The 21,416-nt window shown below is 38.0% G+C and overlaps 1 protein-coding gene across 2 annotated transcripts in view; it reads right to left on the bottom strand.

The window, feature by feature from the left end:
- The window catches only part of ARHGAP29 (Rho GTPase activating protein 29), a 93,280-nt gene extending 75,894 nt beyond the window's left edge, over positions 1–17,386 (bottom strand). For both annotated transcript variants that reach the window (XM_077120208.1, XM_077120205.1), the window contains exon 1: positions 17,215–17,386. The gene's annotated coding sequence lies outside the window, so the exon portion shown is untranslated. The remainder of the gene's footprint in view (positions 1–17,214) is intronic.
- Positions 17,387–21,416: the final 4,030 nt, after the last annotated feature.

Raw genomic sequence — 21,416 nt, 5'->3', positions numbered from 1 at the left:
GTGTGCAAATGTCCGTTTGTGTCTTTGCCCTTAAGTCCTTTGAGTAGATACCTAGCAATGGTATTGCTGGGTCGTATGGCAATTCTATATTCAGCTTTTTGAGGAACCGCCAAACTGCCTTCCACAGTGGTTGCACCATTTGACATTCCCACCAACAGTGGATAAGTGTGCCTCTTTCTCCGCATCCTCTCCAGCACTTGTCATTTTCTGTTTTGTTGATAATGGCCATTCTGGTGGGTGTGAGATGATATCTCATTGTGGTTTTGATTTGCATTTCTCTAATGGCCAGGGACACTGAGCATCTCTTCATGTGCCTCTTGGCCATCCGTATTTCCTCTTCTGGTAGGTGTCTGTTCAAGTCTTTTTCCCATTTTGTAATTGGGTTGGCTGTCTTTTTGTTGTTGAGTTGAACAATCTCTTTATATATTCTGGACACTAGACCTTTATCTGCTATGTCATTTCCAAATATTATCTTCCATTGTGTAGGCTGTCTTTCTACTTTCTTGATGAAGTTCTTTGATGCACAAAAGTGTTTAATTTTGAGGAGCTCCCATTTATTTATTTATTTATTCAGTGCTCTTGCTTTAGGTTTAAGGTCCATAAAACCACCTCCAGTTGTAAGATTCATAAGATATCTCCCTACATTTTCCTCTAACTGTTTTATGGTCTTAGACCTAATGTTTAGATCTTTGATCCATTTTGAGTTAACTTTTGTATAAGGTGTGAGATGCGGGTCTTCTTTCATTCTTTTACATATGGATATTCAGTTCTCTAGGCACCATTTATTGAAGAGACTGTTCTGTCCCAGGTGAGTTGGCTTGACTGCCTTATCAAAGATCAAATGTCCATAGACGAGAGGGTCTATATCTGAGCACTCTATTCGATTCCATTGGTCGATATATCTATCTTTATGCCAATACCATGCTGTTTTGACCACTGTGGCTTCATAATATGCCTTAAAGTCAGGCAGCGCGAGACCTCCAGCTTCGTTTTTTTTCCTCAAGATGTTTTTAGCAATTCGGGGCACACTGCCCTTCCAGATAAATTTGCTTATTGGTTTTTCTAATTCTGAAAAATAAGTTGTTGGGATTTTGATTGGTATTGCATTGAATCTGTAGATCAGTTTAGGTAGGATTGACATCTTAATTATATTTAGTCTTCTAATCCATGAACACGGTATGCCCTTCCATCTATTTAGGTCTTCTGTGATTTCTTTTAGCAGTTTTTTGTAGTTTTCTTTATATAGGTTTTTTGTCTCTTTGGTTAAATTTATTCCTAGGTATTTTATTCCTTTAGTTGCGATTGTAAATGGGATTCGTTTCTTGATTTCCCCCTCAGCTTGTTCATTACTAGTGTATAGAAAAGCTACAGATTTTTGAATGTTGATCTTGTAACCTGCTACTTTGCTGTACTCATTTATTAGCTCTAGTAGTTTTGTTGTGGATTTTTCGGGGTTTTTGATGTATAGTATCATATCGTCTGCAAACAGTGATAGTTTTACTTCTTCCTTTCCAATTTTGATGCCTTGTATTTCTTTTTCTTGAAAAGTTCAGCTCTTATTCAACATCAGAGAATGTATACTGGAGAAAGACCCTATAAATGCAATAAGTGTGGGAAAACATTCGGGTGTAATTCATCCCATAGTGATCAACAGAAAATTCATACTGGAGAGAAACCATATCAATGCCTGGAATATGGGATATTTTTTGGCCAAAGGGCAATACTTATTCAACATAAGAGAATTCATACAGGAGAGAAACCCTTAAGTGTAATGCGCGTGCAAAAACTTTTAGAGAAAGCTTCTCACTTATTGCACATCAAAAAATTCATATGGGAGAGTAACCCTATAAATGTAATGCATGCGGGAAACTCTTTAGCCAGAGATCATCCCTTACTAATCATTATAAGATTCATATTGAAGAAGACCACTTGAGAGTAAGTTAGCATGTGGAAGCCTTAAACAAAAGTTTATCAGAGAATATGTATTTGAAAATGATTTAATGTAACAAATATGGTACAACCTATTCTAATTTAGTCCTCATCAGAGATTAAATTCCAAGGATAAATCTGACTGTCTAATAAATAAAGGGGAAAATTTCATATCTGTCACTTTTTAAAATATCCTGAGATAGATAATACGCAATGAAAACACTGACTGTAGCCACCTGTAAAAACATTATATATTAGATGCCATGTATGATCATGATAAAATCTAGGTGCAAGTGGATTCTCATTAGAAAAAAAAAACAACTGTAAGCTAGTAGCATATTTAGTACATTCAACATTTTACTAGTAAATAAAAGTTGATCTTAGATATATATGCATTTTTAGAGCAAAGGACCAAATAAAAGATTAAAAATCAAACTGTAAACTACCTCTTAGTCTCTGCAATTTGCCTTTTCCTAGCTTGTTAAATTTTGTGCATGGTTTTCATAAAAACAAAAAAGAAAAAGGGAAAAAAATATATTACTACAAAGAAAAGCCCAGGGCCAGACGGCTTCAAAGGGGAATTTTATCAAACATTACAAAAAGAACTGACACCAATCCTGCTCAAATCTTTCCAAAAAACTGAGGAAAAAAGAACACTACATAACTCATTTTATGAAGCTAATATCATTTTAATACCAAAACCAGGTTAAGATACTATAAGAAAAGAAACCTACGGGCCAATCTCCCTAATGAATATAGATACAAAAATTCTCAACAAAATATTAGCAAATTGAATCCAACAACAGATTAAAAGAATTATACACCACAACCAAGCAGGGTTTATACCAGGAATGCAAGGATGGTTCAACACAGGAAAATCAATTAATGGAATACAGCACAATACCAAATTGAAATGGAAAAATCACACGATCATCTCGACTGATGCTGGAAAAGCATCTGATAAAACTCTACATCTTTTTCTGATAAAAACATTTCAAAAGACAGGGATCAAAGGTAACTTCCTCAATATGATAAAGGGCATATAGGAAAAACGAACAGTGAGCACAATATTCAATGGAGAGAAACTGAAATATTCCCCCTAAGATAAGGAATGAGACAAGGATGCCCACTGTCACCACTATTATTCAATATTGTGCTAGAAGTTCTAGCTAGAGCAATCAGGCAGGTCAAAGAAATAAAAGGCAACCATACTGGAAAGGGAGAAGTAAAAATTTCATTATTTGCAGATGACATGATACAATACACAGAAAATTCTGAGAACTCTACAACAAAGTTAGTTACTTGAGCTAATAAACAAATTCAGCAAGGTGACAGGATATATAATTAATGGGCAAAAATCATTAATGTTTCTATACACAAGAAATGACCTAACTGAGGAGTCAGTTAAGGAAAAAATTCCATTCAAAATAGCAACTAAAACAATCAAGCACTTAGGAACAAACTTAACAAGGGACCTAAAGGACTTGTACACAGAAAACTACATAACATTTCTAAAAGAAATCAAAGAAGATATAAATAGGTGGAAAGACATTCCCTGCTTATGGATAGGAAGGTTAAACATAGTTAAGATGTCAATTCTACCCAAATTGATCTACAGATTCAATGTAGTATCAATCAAAATTCCAACAACCTACTTTGAAGACTTGGAAAAGCTAGTTACCAAATTCATCTGGAAGGGAAAGAGACCCTGAATACCTAAAAGCATCCTAAAAAAGAAGAACTAAATGGGAGGATTAACACTCCCTGACTTTGAAACTTATTATAATGCCACAGTGGTCGAAACAGCATGGTACTGGCAAAAAATATTGACCCATGGAATTGAACTGAGAGTGCAGAAATAGACCACCAAATCTATGGTCAACTGATTTTTGACAAAGACCCCAAAATCCAATGAAAGGGGACAAAACAGTCTTTTCAATAAATGGCATGGGACAACTGGATATCAATAGCCAAAAGAATGAAAGAGGACCCTTATCTTACACCATATAAAAATTTACTCAAAATGGATCAAGCACCTAAATATAAGAACTAGCACCATAAAGCTTCTAAACGAAAATGTAGGGAAGTATCTTCAAGACCTAGTAATAGGAGACAGCTTCCTAAATTTATACCCAAAGCACAAACAACAAAAGAAAAAAATAGATAAATGGGAACTCCTCAAAATCAAATGCTTCTGCACCTCAAAAGACTTTCTTAAAAAGGTGAAGAGGTGGCCAACTCAATGGGAGAAAATATTTGGAAATCACATATCGTACAAAGGTTTGATATACTGTATACATAAAGAAATCATACAACTCAATAACAAAAGAACAACCCCATTATAAAAAGGGCTACAGATATGAATAGGCCATTTGTGTGAAGAGCAAATACAAGGCTCAAAAGCACATGAAGAGATGTTCATTTTCATTGGCTATAAGAGAACTGTCGATCAAGATTACAATGAGATACCACCTCACACCTATAAGAATGGCTGGCATTAAACACATAGATAACTATAAATGTTGGAAAGAATGTGGAGAAATTGGGACACTTATGCACTGCTGGTGGGAATGTATAATGGTGCAGCCACTATGGAAGACTGTTTCGCGGTTCCTTAGAAAACTAAATATCAAATTGCCCTATGAACCAGCAATAGCACAACTTGGCATATACCCAGAAGAGCAGAAAGCAATGACACATACAGACATTTGCATACCAATGTTCATAGCAGCATTATTCACAACCATCAAAAGATGGAAACAAACCAAATGCCCATCAACAGACAAGTAGATTAATAAAATGTGGTATATACATATGATGGAATATTATGCAACAGTAAGATAAAAGATAACCTGAAGCATGTTATAAGACAGATGAGCCTTGAGGACATAATGCTTAGTGAAATAAGCCAGGTGCAAAAGGACAGATACTGTATAACTCCACTTTTATGATGACGGTAAAGGTAAAAATTGGAGGCTTATAATACAGAATATAGGGGACTTAGAGATACATAGAAGCTAGAGATGGGTGAACAGTTAGCTAATAAGGTTGAACCCCTCAAATGTAAGGTAATAGAATAGAAGCAAGTCTCTAGTAGGTCTATAAGTAATACTATCATATTAAAGGTAAACAAGATTGAAAGGGTTAAATAGACCTAAGTGTCCCACTGATTAACACCGGAAATATAAATTAGTTCTTGTAAGAACTATTTCAAAGGTATGATTCGTGTACAAAGAGTGTTTAAATCCAGGATATGGGGGAAAACTGCTATTGCATGCTATGGGCTATGTTTACCAGGAAAACATCAGCATTATCACAGCAACAGTAGAGGTAAAGAATGGGGGAGGGACAAGAGTCAAGAGGAGGTTTAGATTTCCTTTTTGGTGAGGGTGTGTTTATTGGTTATCTTTCTCTTGGGAACAATGAAATTATCTAAAATTGAGAGTGTTGATGGACTGTGGACTTAAGGCATTATATATGATGCCTAATGAATGCAGGTGGTTGAAGCATGTACTGATGGAGAAATAGATTGGCGAATGATGGTCATACATATGATCAATGAATATTGTGCCGCTTCCAAAAGAATGAAGTTGTGAGGTATGCAATGATGTGAATAAACCAACCAAAATAAGCCAGAAATTAAAGAACAATTATTGTATGGTTTCATTTAGAAAATCCTTATAAGAAAACAGGGGCCTTGATTGTAAGCTCTTATAGCGGACACATTTATTCCGAGTGGTAACTATTATTTCTGGATTTTGAGAGGCTGTTTTATACATATATATAATCTTGTATTTAGAGATAAGAACGAAGGTAATCAGGTCAGGGTTAAAGTAATTCAGAACATAGAGGTAATGAACACATTGTCTTTATTTTAGAACCACACATACTATTTGAGGCCAAAGGAAAAAAGGTTAATTTTGTCTGGGACCTAAATTTTCTGTAGCACATAATCTAACTCAGCCTATCTATATAGCTCTTTTGAACAACCAAAACATGAGCCCAGAATAAGAAACAGTACCTTTAATCCTGTATAGCTTAATGTAGTGCATGGAAACATCCTAGAATACATTAAGCAAATGACCAAAAAGTATTGGCAAAGTCCCGTGAAGGATGGGAGTAAAAATATGGAACTATTAAACTTTACCATCAGAGAATCCTCTGATACTGTGTCAAACTTTAGGAACACCCAAATAAATAGGTCAAGCTCTTGGTCTTGAGGCTTGCTTTTGTGAAGCTTATGTAGGTAGCAGAGAAGCTACCTACATAAGCTTCACATACTATAGGTATGCCTAAGAGTTACTTCTGGAGGACCTCTTTTGTTGCTCAGATGTGGCCTCACTCTCTCTAAGGCCAACTCTGCAAGTGAAAGCATTCCCCTTCCCTCTATGTGGGACATGATAACCAGGGGTGAAAGTTCCCCTGGCAGTGTGGGAGAAGATCCCCAGGGATGAGTCCAGTCCTGGTACCGTGGGATCAACAATTCCATTCTGACCAAAAGGGGAAAAAGAAATGTAACTAATAAAGTATCAGTGGCAGAGAGTTCAAATTGAGGCGAGAGGCTACTCTGGAGGTTGGTCTTATGTAAGTTTCAGTTAGATATTGCTACCTTTCATAACCTGCCAAACCCCAACCAAAACCATTCCTGACAATCCTAAAGAACACCAGGGCAATATATAAGATTCTACAAAGGTTCCATACACTAGAGTAACCTTCTAGAAACCTACAACCTCCAGATGGGTCCCTGGGACAAATGAGTCCTGAAACCCAGAGGGCCCAGCCTCTCCAGAACATCAGATCGCTGGATCTCCCTACCCCATATTACTGACAGACCCTTCCAACATGAAAAAGTTAGAATGGTCATAGCCCAAATACCTCTAAAGAGAGGGACAAAAAGATAAAAGGTGATGATGGTGTTGTACAGAGATGAATATGACTGCTGAATCATTAAACTGATATATCTTTTAGTCTCCAGTATCTTAGAGCATCTAGAGCAGTTAAAAACCTAAAATTGTGGAATTGTAACCCATGCCAAACTCTGAAATCTGTTCCACAACTAATTGTGGTGCTGTGCTTTAAAATTTATTGCTTTTTTGTATATATGTTATTTTTCACAAAAAAAGGAAAAAAAAGTCAGTTGTGACGATAAAAACATATTTATTCTTTCTAGCCTCCTATATTCTGGTGCAGGTAGAAGGAAAAATCTGAGAGGATCATACGGTAGCCCATGACAAACTCTGGGATCTGTCCTGTAACTACTTGTTGAAGACTGCTTTGAAAACTATTCCTTTTTTCTATTTTTGCTTTGAATATGTTATATTATGCAATACAAAAAGTTTTTTAAAAAACTGCAGCGAGGATTGACAAGTAGCACAGGACTGAAAATACTTCCAGGGTACATTAATTTTCCTTGCTCACTTAGCACTAACCCCTAGGATGCAAAGCTGTGGCTGCAGAAACCACATAAATAGAGTCAAAGCTGTCCCAGCTGCCCAGTCCCCCAAGGTGGGGGGTGGGAGGAGGTGCAGAGGGTGCAAGTGGATCTCCAAGGGGGAGCACAACCCCATGGGAGAGCAGAGCGGACGGGGCTCTTACACTCAGCCACAGTTGTATTTCAGGCCTCTTGGAGAGAGTGAAATATCTGCCAACCATGCCTACCCCATATTCTTCAACTCCACTCTCAAACCATCCTCTGAGATATAAAAAAAATACACAAATAGGAAGAAGAAAAAAATGGAAACAGAAAGGGGAGGCCCAAAGCCCAAACACTATCATTCAAGGTTGCTAAAGCAGTTCCTAACCTGAGGAGGAGGCTTTGACCCAGAAGGAGTCAGAAAGAAGAAAAACCTACATATTGACCCAAAGTAAAGGAAGTGGACATCAGTTTTTGTTTGTTCCAGAAGGTCAAGCCTGTGAGAAGGTGAGGACACTTCCACCATGGAGGAATTAAGGAAGTAAATATGGGAACAAAAACTCCTCTTCTGTTCTGCTGTAAGATTTCTTGCATGAAACTTATACATAACACAACAAGCCCTTCAAAATCACAGTGTATTTGCACCATCAAACAGCAGGCAGGCAATAGAGGCCTCTTGGAGTTCGCCTCTCAGGCAGTTCCTCTCTACAGAAGAACTGCAGTGTGTAAATGAAGAAAGCATAATGGAATGAGAAAATCACTACTTTGCAACCTCTAATGGAAATGATGAATCTAGTCACTGAGCATCAGTGGCTGGTAACATCACAAAAAAGACAACTAAATGCTATTTGCTTGAAACTGAAGAACACGCCACCACTTATGAAGCTGTCTTGTCAAAAAAAAAAATGAAAACTAAAGTTGATCATGCCTATAGATCAGGGTTCTTCACCAAGGTGATTTTGCCCTTTCAAGGGCATTTGACAATGTCTGGAGACATTTTTCATTGCAACCATGGAGGGGCTTCTACTGACATCTAGTGGAGTAGACACCAGGGATGCTGGTTAATACCAGATACGCACAGGAGAGCCCACCCCGTCCCCCCACACCAGTGAAGAACTATGAGGCCAAAAATGGCCAATAATGCCAAGGTCGAAAAAATCCTGTCCCGGATGCAATTACCACTTTGTAAACAATATAGAGGTCAGAGGAATGTTAAATGATCTAGCTAAAACTAGACTGTGGGATATTTTATACAACAAACAACAAAATTTCAAGAATAAAGGTCAAAAATTTCTAGATAAGAAATCCTCAAAACAAATACCAAGTGCAAGAACAAATGGTATTGGACTGCTCTTCTACTGTAAACACTATAAAACTGAGCAAAATGTACAAAATGTTTTCAAACATTAGACTACAGACAGCATTAGACTGTCATTCCTGCTAGATGGGATAACAAACAAATAAAGCTGAGCTCTACCACTGCCCTAATTTTCTGCCTAGAGGCACTTTCTGGACTTTGGTACAGGAAGGGGGAAGCTGTCCAGAGCATTAACTCTAGCCAGGTTTAGAAGACAGGCATCACGGATGAGGGAGAGGAGGACAGCTGGAATTTGTGGAACATAAAACAAGAGAAGAAGGAAGAGAAGATCTCAAGAAATTTGCATAGGCAATTCCTTATTTCTGTTGTGGAATACTAAGCTGCACAAATATAGGGTGAAACATCACAAGTATGGGCAAAGAGCTTTCACGGAGCCACAGCTGACAATTTCCAAAATTCCCAGAGGGCTGTGAAACCCATGAGTTCCCACCAGCCAAAGAGGAAAAACCTCCTGAACACCCAAAAAGAGGTCCCAGAAAGGCTTTGCCTTATTAGTATATCTAAACTAGCTCTAAAGAAACGTTTGCCCCGATGAAGCTTTAAGTCTCAATTTAGAAATTTCTTTAAAACAAAAATAATGTTTAAAAAGCAAAAGTAACAATATATTGTGTCATTTATAAGATATATAAACGTAAAATGTATGACAATAACACAAAGTGATGGAAGAAGAACAGTAAGGTTCTTATATTATTTGTGACACACCATAATATTATTTGAAAGTTGACCATGATGAATTACAGATGCATATTAAAATCTTCAGAATTATAGTTAACAAACCAATAGTGGACATAAATGAAATTTCAAACAATTAATTGCAAAGAAGGCAAGGCAAAAAGAAAAAAAGACAATTAACAGATGCGACAAACAAAACAAACAAAAAAAAAATTAAAAAATTGTTCGTTAACATCATATCAATAATTACATTTAATACAAATACTCTAAGCACCCCAATGAAAAGACAGACATTGTAAGACTGCATAAAAAAAAGTGAGAACCAAATATATGCTGCCTATAATAAACAAACTTGAAACATAAAGACACAGATAGACACAGAAGACATAAGCAAAAGGAGAGAAAAAGGTACACCATGCAAATACTAATCATAAGAAAGCTGAAGTGGCTCCATGAAATCAGACAAGGAATTTTTTACCAAGGAAAGAGAGTATTTTATAATGGCAACTGCGTTAATTAATCAAAAAGATACAACAACCCTAAAAGTACATGCACCTAAAAATACAGCTTAAAAATATCTGAAGCAGGGCACGGTGGTTCAGCAGGCAGAGTTCTCGCCTGCCATGCCGGAGACTCAGGTTTGGTTCCCAGTGCCTACCCACGTTAAAAATATATATTTTTATATATATACAAACTGAAAGGAAAAACAGACAAATCCCCAATGATAGTTGAGATTTCAACAATTTTCTCTCACTAATTGACAGGACGAATGACAGGTAATCAGTAAGGACAGAGAAAATCAGTAAGGACACACTGAACAACACTCTCAACCAACTTGACCTGACTGACACAGAGAGCTCCACCCAACAACAGCAGGATACACATTCTTTTGAAATGCACACAGAACAGTCACTAAGACTATTTGTGGAACCATAAAACATGTTCCAATAAATCTAAGAGGAGTAAAATTATACAGAGTATGCTCTCTGACCAAAACAAAATTAAATTAGAAATCAGTAACAGAAAGATATCTGGAAATTCCCAATATATGGAAATTATAAAACATACTTTTAAATAACCCATGTGTTAAGTGAAACCAAAAAGGACATTTGAAAATATTTTGAACTGAATGAAAATGAAAACAGAACATATCAAAGTGTGTGGGTTACAAACTTAAAGCCATGCTTATAGAGAAATATACAGCTTTGGATACTTTATTAAAAAAGAGAAGGGTCCATTAAAATCGATCATTTAATCTTCCATTCTAAGAAGCTAGAAAACAAAGAGCAAATCTAAATACATAGCTCCTCTGGTAAAATCTATCAAACCAGATAAAATAATACCATTCCTAGAAAAAGTCTCCGAAAACACAGGAGGCAGGAACACTTCCCAACTCAATTTTATGAAGCTAGAATGATCCTAATATCAAAATCAGACAAAGACATTACAAGAAAACTACAGAACAAATTTCTTAAGAATTAAGTATTAGAATTAAAATCCAACAATATATAAGGATAGTACATCATGACCAAGTGGGATTTGTTCCAACAATATAAGTTAACATTCAGTGGAGAAATGTGATCTCAATAGACACAGAAACAGCCTCTGACAAAATTCCATGTCCATTCAGATTAAAACAGTTAGCAATCTAGAAACAATCTAGAAACATTTATCTAGATTGAATTCAATCTGATAAAAGACATCTATAAAAAAATCTACTGTGAACATCACAGTTAATGTTGAAAGACAATGTTTTTTTTTCCCTTAAGATCAGGAAGAGGCAAGAACGCCCAATATCACCATTTCTACTTAACAGCATTATTGGAGGTCTTAGCTGGTGTAAGAAGATAAAACAAAAAAATAAAAGACATCCAGATTGTAAAAAACAGAAGTAAAACTTTATTAGGGACAACACATATGCATACCTAGAAAAATCTTAAGAAACCTATAAATAAGTTACCAAAATTAGTAAATGAATACAGGAAGGTCACATAACACAAGATCAATACACTATATTCAATTTTACTTCTACATGCTAGCAGTCAACAATAGGAAAATGACATTTAAAAAATCAGGGCGGGCCGCGGTGGCTCAGCGGGCAAAGTGCTTGCCTGCTATGCCGGAGGACCTCGGTTCGATTCCCGGCCCCAGCCCATGTAACGAAAAACGGAGAAACAAAATACAATAAAACAAGAAAATGTTTAAAAGATGTTTCCCTTTCTTCCTCTCTTCCTTCCTTCTATCCTTCCTTCCTTCTCTCTGTCTTTCCTTTAAAAAAAAAAAAAAAAAAAAAATCAATACCATTTATATTAGCATCAAAAAATGAGAAATTCTTAGGGATAAATTTAACAAAATGTGTGTAAAATCATAAACTGAAAACTAAAGAACACTACTGCAAGAAATTAAAGAACTGTATAACCGGACAGGCATACCATGTTCATGGACTGGAAGACTCAATGCTAAGACATCAATTTTTTCCAAACTGAACTACAGCTTCAGGCAATCTCCCCCAAAATTCTCACAGGTTTTTTTGTAGAAGCTCACAGACTGAGTCTAAAATGTAATATGAAATTGTAGAAGGTCTAGAATAGACAAAACTATTATGTAAAGAATCAAATAGAAGACTTAAACTGCCTGACTTCAAGGCTAACTATAAGGCTAAAATAGTCAAGACAGTATGATATTGGTATAAAGAGATATATACAGATCAACAGAATAGAATGGAGTTCAGAAATAGGTTCTGAATATATAAGGTTAACTGACTTTCAACATAAGTGCCAGAATAATTCAGTGGAGGAAAAGGTCGTCTTTTCAATAAATGGTGCTGAAAGAACTTGATATCCATGTGGGAAAAAAATTAACCTTGCTTTTTTAGTTCACAGCGTAACTCCAGATTAACTCAACTTGTATCACAGACCTAAACATACAAACTAAAATTATCAATGTTTTAGATTCAAGAATAAGACAAGTCAGCTGCCTGTTTGGGTAAATAGAGTTGTTTTTTTGTTTGTTTGTTTGTTTTTGGAACACAGCCATGACCGATCATTTAGGCACTGTCTACAGCTGCTTTTGAGCTATAACAGTAGAGTTAAAGTAGTTGAGATGGTATGGTCTGCTAACTAAATACTTACTACCTGCTCCTTTAAGAAAAATTTTCAGGATCTTTGTTCTAAAAAAGCATATTTTCTAAAAGAAAATCGAGAGAACAATTTCTCAGGACACAAAAAAGCAGGAACCATAAAAAAAAATCTGGTAAATTGGACTTCAGCAAAATTTCAAACTCCTGCTCTTTGAAAGACACTTAAAAAATGAAATGCGGGCGGGCCGCGGTGGCTCAGCGGGCAGGAGTGCTTGCCTGCCATGCCGGAGGACCCCGGTTCGATTCCCGGCCCCAGCCCATGTAAAAAACAAACAAACAAACAAAATATAATAAAAAAAAAAAAAACGAAAATGTTTAAAGATGTTTCCCTTTCTTCCATCCTTCCTTCCTTCTCTGTCTTTCTTTCTTAAAAAAAAAAAAAAAAAAATGAAATGCAAGCCATAAATTAGGAGAAAATATCTGACAAAGGACTTGTACCCAAATTATATCAAGAATTCTTACAACTCAATAATAAGAAAACAATCAACTCAATTAAATAATGAGTAAAAGATATGAACAGACACTTGACAAAAGAACATACACAGCTGAACGAAGCTGCATCTGATCTATAGTTTTTTTTTGTTTGTTTTTTTTCTCTTATATATTTTTGTACTTTTTATTTTTATTTGTGTTTTCTCTCTGTGTTATCACTTTATTTCTTTTTCTGTTGTAGTGCTATTTCTTTCTCTAAATCGATGCATATGTACTGAGAAATGATGATCATACACCTATGTGATGATATTAAGAATTACTGATTGCATATGTAGAATGGATTGATTTCTATTGTTGTGTTAGTTAATTTTTTTAATTAATAAAAAAAAAAAAAAAAAAAAGAACATACACAACCAGGCAATAAGCACATGAAAGAGTGCTCAACACCATTAAGATCAGGGAAATGCAAATTTAAACTACAATGCGATACTACTAAATACCCACTAGAATTTTAAAATTTAGCTTTTCAGAAATACTAAATTGCTGAGGAAATACAGCAACTGTAATTCTCATATACTGCTGCTACACAAGGTCCAGAAAATATTTGGAAAATATCCTGGCAGTTTCTTACACAAACATACATTTACAGCAAATACAACCCCGCAATTCTGTTTTATGTACCCCAAAGAAATGAAAACACATGTTCACCTAAAAACTTGTACACATATATTCACAGAACTTTTTCATGATGGCCCAAAACAAGAAGCAACTCAAATGTCCAATAGATAAATGGGTAAACAAATAGTGGTAGAATGGAACACTGCTTAACAAGTCTCCATGACATAGCAAAATCATGAATGAATCCCAAAAGCATTATGCTAAATGAATTAAGCTAAATGAATTACGCTAAACGAACAAAGAAAACATACTATGCAATCCTATTTACATGAAATTCTAGAAAAGATGAATCCAATCTTTAGTGACAAAAGGCATGTCAGCTATTGCTTAGGAAAAGGGTGGTAGTGATGTTGGTGGTAGTGTGTGTTTGTGTGTGTGTGTGTGTGTTGGGGAACTGAGAGAAGGATTGCAAATGAGCATGAGGTCACTTTTTGGAGTGATGGAACGGTTTTATATCTTGATTGTGGTGGTGATTACACGGGTATAAATGTTTCTGAAAACTCATTCAAATCACATGCTTGAAAGCAATGCATTTTATTATATTTGAATTATATCTCCATAAACTACGTGGGTATGTGTTTATCATATCAATTTCATTGTGTGGCCCTTATCTGGATCCTGATTCAAACGAACTGTAAAACAAAACAAAACAGTATGACCAATAAATAAATGTGATTGAACACTGACTGGATATTTGATAATGGTAATAGCATCATATTTAAAAAAGTAATCTTATCTTTTTGGAAATACACCCTGAAACATTTGTGAAGGAAGTTATATAATACCCAGGATTTGATTAAATATAACATGGACAACAAAATGAGTGGGGGTATAGAAAAGACAAGATTGGTCATGAGTTGATAATTTTTGAAACTGAGATTGGGTAAATGGGGGTTCTTTATACTACCCTGTCTACTTTTACAGATTTTGAAATTTTCCAAAATAAAAAGCTGTTTGTTTAAAGAACATACCCCCCTCCAATTTACTATAGTTGATCTCAAGATTCTCCCCATCAGACTTATCATTTTCCCCACCCTTTACTCCCCATTTCTTCCTAGCATAGCATACATGTCATACGTGTTTCAGTGTTAATCAAATCTTATATTCCTCTAAATACCATTTTCAAAAAACAGAATCATTTGAAAGCCAACTGGCTACACACAAATGCAGCACATTATGCACAAATCTGACATCATTCTGGTGCTCAATGATTATTAAATAAGTAAATTATAAGTAAAATTATAGAAGTTTATGTTTGAAGAGTCTCTAATTCAACTCAACCTCTTTCCCTAATACTTTTCAAAATACATTAAATATCTCTCACCTTTTCCATTCCCTTCCTTACAAAGGGGGATTACAGTATCTGAAAACTTTTTCAAAGACATATACTGGAACATTTTTTAAAGGAAAAAAAATTCTTATCTAGGGAGGCAGTATCATCAAATGCCTGCTCTCTGAAACAAGTGGCTCGTTTATCAGGGTAATAATAAAGTCAAAGAAGAAAGTGTAAACTCTCCTCAAAAAAATCCTCATCATATCTAGGATCATCACACAGGAGATGAAATGGACCATTTACAACAAAAACAGCCTTCAAAGCTTCAAAACAAAAACACTGAAGCTGGAGCAGTAACATACTGGTATGTATTAGACATAACCAGTAATTCTGCCCAGAGGGCCCAAGTTTTCTGATTATTAAAGTCACTCTCTTTCCTTCAAGCACACACACAACACTTTCTCCAAGAAAGCCTTCCTGCCCTCTCCAGTGAAAAAATATCATGCCTCTACTTTCCCATAAGATAGCCAATATACTTCTGGAGAGCTCATGTTATTACTATCCCTTGGGCCCCATTTATTAGATATTGTCTATCCCAGTGAACTGAAAGGTTTTACAGAAACTTTTCTAGCAAACAGTGGGATCACACTAACTTTTCTGAACAAATACTGAATGAACCACCACTGGGCACAGGAATGAAAACCCTTCCAGGGTGCCTTCCCCGCATGAGCTTTTCAGTGGCACTAACCCCTGGCACCAACAGCAGTGGCTGCGGAAGCCCGCATTCCTAGGTCAAGAGTTTTACAGCAGACTTCTGCGTGAGGTGGTGACCTTTTGCATCAGATGGCGAAGTGAAGGTGCTGACAATTAAGTTGGATCTTCTCTTCTAGGGAGGTGAGGGGAGACAGGAATGACCAAATACCATAGATTAGTTGGACAGTGTCAATTTGGTGACTACCTGGATCTATATTACTTTCTTCAAATTCACTCAAACTCTCTCAGAACCAAGAGACCAGAACCAAACTTTCTTAGCACCCTGAAACCAAATATCTGATACAGTTAAAGAAGTTTAAACTTCAGGATTCGTCACTTGCACAGTTTCTACATTCAGGATGCATTTCTAAGAATGCATTTCTGGCAAACTGCCTAAGGAAATTTCAAAACAAAGGAACTTAAAAAGTCTAAGACTCCCATAATTTCTTGTAATTTATTTGCTCATTCTAAACATTCACTTTCATATCTAATTTTGAGTTAATTTTCTTACAGAAGGAACTACCTTCCCTCCCACACACACAAAAGAAAAAAAAAAAAAGAGCTAATAAGGAGGTGAAGCTAGAAGCTAATTCCCAAAGAAGAAGAGGGAAGGAAAGGAAAAGGTAAATGTGGAATAGAAGGCTCCTTGGCTATTCTGGAGTCTTGGAACTTTCAAAAACATTCCCTAAACCTCGAAGATCTACCTTTAGAAGACAGAGGATGTCAAGGATTCAAGAAACCCAGTATGGAAGGGGTGGTAAAGGAATCCTGCTCTTGGTCTCTAAAGCTAGATAGACTCTGGACTTAAGGGCTCAAAGACAAAAGGCAGAGTCCTTAGCTACTTTGTTCTGCCTAAAGCAAGGCCTTCGCTGCGAACATAGGGTTTTGTTAATAGGGTCCTGGGACATCGAGGAAAACAAACTTAGAGGGGCATGTCTTCTTGCAGTAGCTGCAGTGCCTCGCCTGTCAGTTCCTATTTTTCAAGGCACACAATTCGCCTTAGGGTCACAGCTGGAAAGAGGTGGATGGGGCTGGAGAAGGGACAGCAAGAAGAGGAGAGAGATCGGGATGGGGTGTAAGAGAGGGGAGCACTGGGAGAGAAAGGGGGAAAGAGGTTGTAAAGGAGCCCTTGAATGCCAGATGGGGGCGGGGGCGTCGGGAGGCCAAAAAAGGCAGAGCGGCTGCGGGACGCCCTGGGAGGACCTGGCAAAGAAGGAAAGTCTGACCCGGCAGCCTCTTCGCCGCCGGGGTGGCGTCGCCCCGACTCTGGCCGTGCACCCGGTGTCCCGTGTGTCCCGTGTGTCGGCGGCATACGCACACGCCCGCTCCTCCGCTCCAGCCTCTCCGCGCTCACCCCTCACCTGGGGTCGGACCCCGCCCAAAGACCAGAATTTTCTCAGTGCCTGGCCCCGGCCATCCGGCTCCAGCCCCAGCACAGCTTGTAGGCTCCGGGCCACCGCGGGGGGCGCCCCGACCCTGGACCGCAACTCGCCAGCCGCCGCCGAAGGCGACCCCTGCTCGAGCCGCAGCCTCAGGTCCACACTCACCGCGGCGCTCCATCCGTGTCCCGGGCGCCACTGCCCGCCGAACGCTTACGGTCGTCGTCGCCTCTGAAGGCTAAAGCTCGCCGACCCCATCCCCGAAGACCCAGGGACAACCCGCCAAGCCGCAGCCGACGTCGCAGCAGCAACCGCCATGACCGCGCCAACTGCAGCCCGCCCCGCCCCCCAGGCCTCGCTCCGCCCCCCGCCCACTCGAGCCCCGCCCCCTACGGTCCAGTCCATTGGCTCGCGCTTCCGGGGAGGCGGGGCTCGGAGCACCCACAGGAGGCGGTGGCTGCCCGCTCTCCAGCTCTAGTTAGCCCGGCGCTGCGCTGGCTGTCAGCTGTGCCCCATCCTGCACATTGCCCCCCAACATCCAAGATGTTAGCCGCCTGTGCGGCCTGCAGCAGGGCAGGTGGAGCGAACCTTAGTAACAAGTCACCTTTTGCACCCTCCAGCAGGGATCAGGTCCTCAACCCTGTTTAAGTGAACATTCCTCTAGTAGGAATTCCTTCCAGCCAGGAATCTGGTTTTCAACTTGCCTTATAAGCCTTCTTCCCTTCTCCCTTTCTCCCTGTCGACACAAAAATACATTTTGTGTGTAGCTTTAAAACTGCTCTCGCTTGTTTTGTCTCGGACCGTCATTTTCAGAAAACTGAAATACTCAAACATCAACTATCATGGACAGTATCTGGCACACAGGAGCTGCTCACTAAGTGCTCGAACGCATGTCCCCCTAACCTTCCATTCACGCTGCTTGCTTCTTACCATTAAGTGCTCCTGGAGTTATGTGGCTTCATCACACAGTGAAGGGGAAAAAATTAAAACACTTATCTGGATGTTGGATCAGTAATACATCATATACGAAAAGAAACACAGCTTCACTTTAGAATAGTTAGAATACATATTAGCTGTACATAACAGATCTACCAAGAATAGCTTTCCCGTAGTCTATGCTGATACACAGCAGGCACTCCATAAGTATTGGGATAAATGGGTCAGACTATTTTGAAAAGTTTCTCAATCTTATCCTCCCCTTAAATCTTTTTCAAAATAAATATCTGCCATATTCTCCACTGCTCTTCATTTGTAGGGGGAAAAAAAGTAATATTTGAAAACATTCTTAGAGAAAGATGATAGTTCATTTTCACAATAAAATAAATAATTAGCTGAGAAAGAATGGAAATAAAAAATCTACTGTCTGGGAAGGTGGCTAATGTGTTTGGCAAAGAAGCAAAGGAAGAATGGGCAACACCACCACCAAATCCTGTAACAGTGTTCTAGTACATCCCTCAACCATCAGTATAAGCCAACTTATTTTTATTATTTTGTCTTCTTTCTATTTTTATCTTTGTTTAGTTTTTTACCAGTAAAAGTGGCTCATGAACACTGTGGTGGGGAAATGAAGAGGAATCGCAGAAAAACAGATAAAAACTCGGAGACATAGCTGGTTGTTGGAATAATAATGAAACATATGGCAGATAGTATTGCATTGCTATTTTGTAATTATAGTATATATTAATAGCACATAACCAATATGCCTGATGAAATGTTCGTCATTCCTTCCATGATGGAGAATATCACCTCTGCTCTGAAGCCTCTGTTCTCTGCACTGAAAATCAATAATCCCATGTGATATTATATGGTACATGGGATATTATCCTTGTGGCACTGGTGGTTCTCATGCCATGTTTATTGGGTAGTGTTTATTTTATTTCAAACTAATTAGTTTGCAAAATTCTGCATTATCTAGTACAGATGGGTCCTTACGAAGTATTTTCTCGAGGAATGTTGAAGGAATGACCAGTGGGTCCAGGAATAAAAATCCTTCCAGGGTGCTTTTTTTTAAAGCTTAAGTTTTGCTCAGCTTGGTCTTAACTATTGGAACTAAGTGCAGTGGCTTCAAAACTACCCGATTAGAGCAAAATCTGTCCCAGCTGTCATGTGCCATGATGTAAAGGGGCTGAAAATGAAGGTATAGCTTCCTCTAGCAGTGGGGTGGAAGTTCAGCCCACAGGAGTGCACAGTAGACAGGTACTTTCTCCTCTTAGCCGCTCTTCAATGGCAGGCAACGTGGTCCACCTAGGCTTATCCTATTTTAATTCATTCCATAAACATTTATTGAATACCTCCACTGTGTCAGGCATTGTTCTGGGGATATGTTAGCAAACTTTAAATCCACTTTCAGCCTGGGGGAGGGGAAGCCATGACGGAAGCCGGCACGGGTGGCCGAAAGGCAGGCTCACACCCTGTCACTGCTGCTGTCCTTGGCCTATGGCTGGAGCATTCAGAAAGAACACTGGGGAGCCTGGTGGGCCACAGTGAATAAAAGGCTGCAGATTCCGAGGTGCACAAAACTCACCAAGCAGGTTATTAATCTTGATTCCACGATGGTTGTAATTGAGAAACAAGGAATCAATTCAGACCACATGCTGGAAATGAATGTGAAAGACATTGTCAACATCCAAGAATTCTGGGTTGTCGTGAGGAGAGGAAACTGAGCAAGACTGTCTGAAAAAAAAAAAAAAAAGAAAAACTGAAGTGGAAAAGTCATAAAGGAGTGTATGGGTATATCATTTGAGTTTTATATCTAGACTAAGTTATCACATTTCAAATTCCACAATTTTGATATTTTAACCTTTCTGTAAAACATTTGACAACATAAACCTCTATGCTTGAGCCACCACATACCACGAACCTACTTAATGCCTTCACAACATGTATACGGAAACTCTTTTTTAGTGGTGTGTGTAAAAAAATACTATTCACGTTAAGAAATGAAATTATTGATACTGATATGAATAAAGAAATGATAATGATGATGTTGATCATAATAATAACTAACCTTCATGGTTTACTCTGTGTTAGACACTGTTTCAACAATTCTTTATATTTAGCAAGTCATTTAGTCTTCACAACAACCCTGGGAGGGACTATTGTCTCCATTTTACACATGAAAAAACTGAGGTACAGAATTAAAGAAGCTTAATAAACAGCTTTCTGCTGGACCTTATGAAAATTGGCGTTAAAATTAAGATGTTTGATCATTCTTTTCTCAGAAAAATGTAGTGGGGTGAGGGGACGGGATCACCCCCTTTATTCTACTGGTGCCACTCTCGCCTTCTTGCTGTTCTCCAGATACCCCATAAACTCTCTTGCCTCAGGACCTTTGCCCATGCAGCTTCCTCTGCCTGTAAAGGGCTCCTCCCATTTATCTACAGGACCTGCTCCCTTGCTTCCTTCTGTCTCTCCTCAAATGGTCCGTACCATTGAGGCACCCCCTGACCACCCCTGATCACTCCCCCTCTTTGATGCTTCCATCTTCCTTCCTGGCTTTAATTTTTTTCCATAGTACTTATCCCTTTACTGATATGGTATAGAGTTATTTGTTTATTTGTATAGTTTCTATTCCCCCCCCCCCACTAGAATGTAAGCACCATGATGGAATGGGCTCTGCCTGTTTTGTTTACTACTTTTACCCAATCATTGGAAAAGTAATTAGAAGTAATCAATAATTCTTTTGTTAAAGAAAATAATAGTACATATACCCAAACACTGTATTTACCATTTACCTTTTGAAAAGATTTGTTTGTTAACATTTGAAAGTTTTAATTAGATAAGAGAACCATATCCTTTTGTTTGACCAAGATTTCACATTAGCCGCTTGTAACTAATGTGCTATAATTCATGCCAAGTCTAAGTGCTTCACCAAATCTTTATCTGAAAGAACCATAAATAATTACAGAAGCTTAAATTACTTCCTTCCTTCTTTAAAGTGAAGAGGTAAATATTTTCTGCTATTTGCTTTCATCTATTCCAAATGCCGACAAGATAAGAAAGCAAATACGGCTACACCTGTAGCTGTAAACATATGTGTTCTGTTCTGTGGATGACGTTAGGTTTTGGAATGTTATTTGATCCTCACAATAACCCAATGAAATGGTAAGATGAGACCTTTTTTTCCCCATGAGATTTAATAATTTTTCAGTCAGAAGGGATGTTAGAATTCATCTATCTCATTTTCTTTTATTTTAAAAGTCCAGCCCAACTTTCTAGAGATCACACAGTCCCTGGCCTAACTAGACTGGACTTGAGCCAGGACTCTTTCTACATTAAGATTTAAAAATCTCTGTGAGTGTATGCAATTCGTAGAGTAGACCTACTTAAATCATTCTTGGTTTATGGAATAAATATTTAAGATATGCTAA

Source organism: Tamandua tetradactyla, chromosome 11 (assembly GCF_023851605.1).
Source record: "Tamandua tetradactyla isolate mTamTet1 chromosome 11, mTamTet1.pri, whole genome shotgun sequence".
Taxonomy (NCBI): domain Eukaryota; kingdom Metazoa; phylum Chordata; class Mammalia; order Pilosa; family Myrmecophagidae; genus Tamandua; species Tamandua tetradactyla.
Note: the sequence above shows the minus strand (reverse complement) of the source record. Positions and strands in the feature narration are given on the sequence as shown.